We start from the raw sequence: 5,443 nt of genomic DNA, 5'->3' as shown, positions 1-5,443 counted from the left end.
ACTTTTCACGTGTCTGCCGCGTCTCGGCTATACACGTGATATTCATCTATAGCGAGACCGCTTCCTCCACCACACTCCCCCCTTCCTCCCCCCTTCCTCCACCACACTCCCTCCTTCTTCCACCACACTCCCTCCGTCCTCCTCCCCCTTCCTCCACCACACTCCCCCCGTCCTCCTCCCCCCTTCCTCCACCACACTCCCCCACTTCCGCTTAGCCAAGGATTTGTGCGCCACACTCCTCCGATTTCGTTCCACGCCGCTGTTACCTTACACCTCGCCTTTATCACCCCGCCGCCTTCCCTCGTGGTTTATTCCCTGTCTCAATCACCATCTCCTCCTCCACCCTCACACCTCCTTCCACCCATCGTTTCCTCTTTGACTCCTGTCTTTCTCACTAATTGTTGTCTCCGTCTGTTTCGCCACCGTCTTTTTCACCTTAGCCTTTTTTACCACGCTTACTGTTTTACCACAGCTTTTCTCATGGCACTTTCACTACATCTCTTTCACCCCGCCGCTTTCACCCCACGTTTATTTACACTCGCTTCATCCATTCCTTCCTTCCTTTCTCAACTCCTCCCGTATAGTTCCCTGCCTCCGCCACCGCTCCCACTTCTTTCATCCTACCTCATTCAGTCATCTCTATATTCATTTACTATTTGCTCTGCCATTTTTCAGCCCCCTGCCTAATCATCCTATACACTTTACCTGCAGTGGCAAGCAGGAACTTCTGTTTCATTTGTAATTTTTATTGATATTTATCTTTCGCAGACGGACGAGCATGATTGCCTGTCATGCATCAAGTTTGCCGCCAGAGTTCAGGTATGAAACACAGTTACACTATCCACGTAGCGCCACCTATCGTCTCGACTAGGTAGCTAATTATATAAATGATAAGGATGACGATAAACGATAAGGATTAAGATCAATGATAAGGATTGAGATAAATAATAAGAATTAATCACTAACGAATAAAATTACGATAATCGAGCTGATGATGGTGATCACGCGCTATGTTGCCATCAATCAATAATCGAACATTGATCATTCTTTCATCAATGATCGATATCCTGTCATGCCACTAAACCTACATGATTGTTCACCTCCAGGAGAGCGTGGAGGCGCTGGTGCTGCACCCTGGCGGTCTGACCACAGTGGCCACATGCCTGATGAGTAGCTTCAGCAAGTCGAGGGCCTTGTCGCTAGAGGTGAGTAGAGTATCTGACCGGTCCACCACACCTACCCGTCGGTCATCACAGTAGGATTTGAAATAATTCACAATAAAAAATTTTATTATAACTGTTTTTGACTAACAGCTAAAGACTCATATAAAGAGTGATGATTTGAATATACTAAGTTATCTTTTCTCCGAAGACCAGTAAATGGTAATTCTATATTAACTAATAATCACATGAAACAGTATATACATCAACAAACATAAAACGATGTCAACGCAACGAAAAATACACTCGAAATTTCATTTCAGTCCGACAATTACTAAATTAGTAAACCCTTTATATTCAGCACATATATACACCTGTTGAGCCTACTCGCTACATGAGCTTAACTTTACCCTGCGCAACAATAGTCTGTGATGCGTTGTCTAGGTGCTGACACAGGCGACGACGGCGCATGGTGGCAACATCCGCGTGCTCGAGGCATTCACCGAGTTCAAGTTTGCTTTTGGAGAGTCAACGCGCTTCAAGATGCTTGTGAACATGCTGAGCAACACTGGATACAACCTCGTAACCTTCCAGGTACGTACCTTGTGGGGTACCTAGGACATGTGTGGAGAAGAGGCCTGGACAGCCTCTACGGGGCACAGCTCTACTGAGTTTCCTCACGTGGGTTTAGCTTGCTGTTTTGGTGTTGCCATTATATATGTATATGACAAAAGTTTTATTTTAAGAAATTGCTACACAAAGTTAGCAATGAACGACTAGTTTCGACTTGTCGTCTTCGTCAGGTTCTTCTAACTTTTTACAGCTGAAAAAAAACTGTGCCTTTCAGCGTGTTTTCTATTCCTTATATACCCTAGGTCCCTGTCTAGAGAGAGAGAGAGAGAGAGAGAGAGAGAGAGAGAGAGAGAGAGAGAAACGCGTAATGTTTTACGCTAGCCATCGCGATTCTGAGATGAAGACAAAGGCCAGAAGAGCCATCGCAACCTTTCACGTCAGTCATCTTGATCCCTGAACAGCGCCGCCACGATCCGCCAGAGGGCACCGATAACAATCTACGTCACAATGCGAAGACGAGTTTCGGTATTGCTGTCAGAAATCGGCGCCTCTCCGACACAACCCTGGAACCCACACCAGTCGTGTTTGCTAGCCTCGAGCCCCGTTGTCAGAAACAAAATTAGTCTTAACATTAGTCTTAACACTAACATTTTCTCGTAGACCTTCGACAGCACTTTGTTTCGTATTGTTATGAGGAAATCTGCTACGATTTTCCATTCAGGTAACTTCGCAGCGTTTCTGTCGACGGTCTAAGAGAAAAGTTTAATGTTAAGACTAATTTTGTTTCTGACAACGGCCCCCTGAACCATAAACATGCGCGCACGCAGCTCACGCAAAGCGAATTCTCCAAGCAATATGCAGACGCGCTGAGAATTTTCGCGCGTTTTTCTCTTTTGCGTCGACTGTCAAGGAAGTGGTTTGCGTGCGGAATGGCGCGTAGGATAATCGTCGGCGGTATCTTGGTGGTGGAGGTGATCCGGTGGGGGAGATTTACGGATTGTTAGTGGGAACGTATAATCGTCGTGGTTAAGAGCATTAGCATCGAAGGCCGCAAGCGTAGAACACAGGTGCCTTTCTCTGTCTCTATCTCAATATCTATCGCTGTCCTCCTTCTCTCTCTCTCCCTCTCTCCTTCTCTCTTTCTCTCTCTCTCGTGCGCTCTTTCTCCCCCTCTCTTTCTCTCTCTATTCCCCTTCTCTCTCATTTATTTTTCTCGCCTTTATTTCTCTCTCCCCCTCTCTCTCGCACCACTCTTCTAGCCCATCTCTAGCCCACCCCTCTAGCCCATCTACCCATCTCCCTCTCTGCCTCTCCAGATTCGCCATAATATCTCCGTTTTCCATCCCGGCTTTCTCCTGCCGCCTTCTTCGTTCTCTCGCCTCCGATACAATGTAGGCGTTGTTTGTTGTTACTGCTTTGTTATGCTAGACGAACACTTAAGGAGATAATAATCGAACGTTCAGTGTGAGGAAGTCTTGTTTTTATAATTCCTGGAACAGCTAGTGTTTGTTTGTCCCATACACTCGTATATATGTATATATATATATATATATATATATATATATAGTAGTGTGTGTGTGTGTGTGTGTGTGTGTGTGTGTGTGTGTGTGTGTGTGTGTGTGTGTGTGTGTGTGTGTGTGTGTGTGTGTGTGTGTGTGTGTGTGTGGGCTGTGTTGATGTGTGTGTCGGATGTGTGGTGTGTGTGATGTGTGTGTGTCGTGTGTGCTGTGTGTGTGTGTGTGTGTGTGTGTGTGTGGCATGTGTGATTGTGTGTGTGTGTGTGTGTGTGTGTGTGTGTGGAACTGACACCAAAGCTAAGCTTAATAGAAGCGCGCGGAAAGCAGATTAGGAACAAGGATTGACGGAGAAATAATAGCTCGGCTATGCGACGACATAATTAAAATAACAACGACAACTACGGAAGCAAAAACTCGATTGCAATAGCTCAACAGCAATTGGAGCGGTAAAATAAAGAAAATTAACCAAAGGTTTTAATTCGCTCCGAAAGTTCTTTTCTCGGGCCGTAGATCGGGGGCCCGGAATTAGATCCCCTGCTCCCTTCCGCCGTTCGTGAGCATGAGCCTCGTGCGCAAGAGCGAGTAAGATGCTATATGAAACTTCTGAGCGGTCTGTGTTGAACTAGGAGCGCGTGTACTGTCGTCTAGCCCAATTTTCTCTTCCTCACTTTTTCGTTCGTGTCCCACTCACCTGTTTCTTTCTTATTTCTCACGCTAGCGCCTATCGCCTTTCTTCCTTCGCTATATCCGATCTATCCTCGTATTGTCCTTAAGCTCTCTCTCTCTCTCTCTCTCTCTCTCTCTCTCTCTCTCTCTCTCTCTCTCTTTCTCCTTTCTCTCTCTCTCTCTCCTATAAAATTATATATATTATATATATATATAGTATGTAATGTGATAAACCCCACACTATAGTTTTACTTTAATTTGAAATTTTTCGACTAGTCCAGGTCTTGATCACCAGTCTGCTTCAGCTGCTTCTGGAACACCAGCTGTGTCAGCTGAAAGCTTGAATGAAGAGATGCTACATCTCGAAAAGATCGTCAATTAAATTTTTGACATGCTTAACCATTAATCTGAATTTGTTTTGTATCTACAGGGGATTCATGTGTGATTTACTATATATAATATTTAGTAGCCTACGAAAATTTACCGCCATACCGATAGGGCACTATAATTATTAATTTCCCGATGGGTCGCTAGTACTGGGGCTGTGGTACTTCTACTTATTACTATTTCGAATCACTATTACGTACTATTGACGATTTAGTGGCTTATACTTTCGTTTTTCATAGTGATCCCTCGAATTTATTAGCTCACGAGATTATTTGGTTCAGGCGTGATGAGCCTTGCCTCTAGGAGAGTAACTCGGCTATGCTAACCTGCTCTTAATACGAAAAAACATAATATATTGAAGTGAGGAATCGGTGATCTTTTTGTCTTAGGAAAATCAAGGTAAATTGTGCTGCTAAAACACTGCTGCTACTGTTGTACATGCGTTGTGTCAACGCGGCCCGTCGCCTTTTATGGTAATATGGTAGATCGAACTGTAGATAGACGAAGCTCGCCATTGAAACGCGTCGCGTCGCGGACCGGCTGGCTCTCGACCGCGTGGCCGCGACGACCGGCTTGGCTTCGAACGGCGTCAGGCCGCGACCGACCGGCTGGCTTTGACCGCGTCCGTGGCCGACTCTGCGACGCTTGCTATCTAGCATTAGCGTCTGTATTTTCAGCAAAAAAACCAATATGTTCGGTTGACGACGCGGAATGATGTATAGGCGCAGACGAAGCAAATGTTTATGCGTTTGGTTTGCGTCTATATTCAACGACAGCTTGTTGCGCGGCCCTGTTTTAGCCAGTACGTCCGTCTTGTTACGCGCATTGGCTCGTGCACTCGGAAACCAAAGTCTCCTCCGTGTTATCGGATTCTGCCGCGTCTCCATCGAGCTAACTTCTGCAGATGGCGGCTGAACGTTCTAACACCAGTTATTTCTATGCCATCTCTCTCTAATATCGTATCAAGTCGATCTGTCATGAGTTTCTCGTTATCTTTTTCGACAACCTTGTGGTTTTCGCCAACTGCAGTCCACAGGACACCACAAAAACTAAAAACGCAAACGCTTCAGTTGCAACGCTAGTTAACGGTAGTTAACGCAAACGCTTATCAGCGTGCGTTTCTAAATCTCCTCACAGCTG

This window comes from Priapulus caudatus, unplaced genomic scaffold (assembly GCF_000485595.1).
Source record: "Priapulus caudatus unplaced genomic scaffold, Priapulus_caudatus-5.0.1 Scaffold2394, whole genome shotgun sequence".
Lineage (NCBI taxonomy): Eukaryota > Metazoa > Priapulida > Priapulimorpha > Priapulimorphida > Priapulidae > Priapulus > Priapulus caudatus.
Note: the sequence above shows the minus strand (reverse complement) of the source record.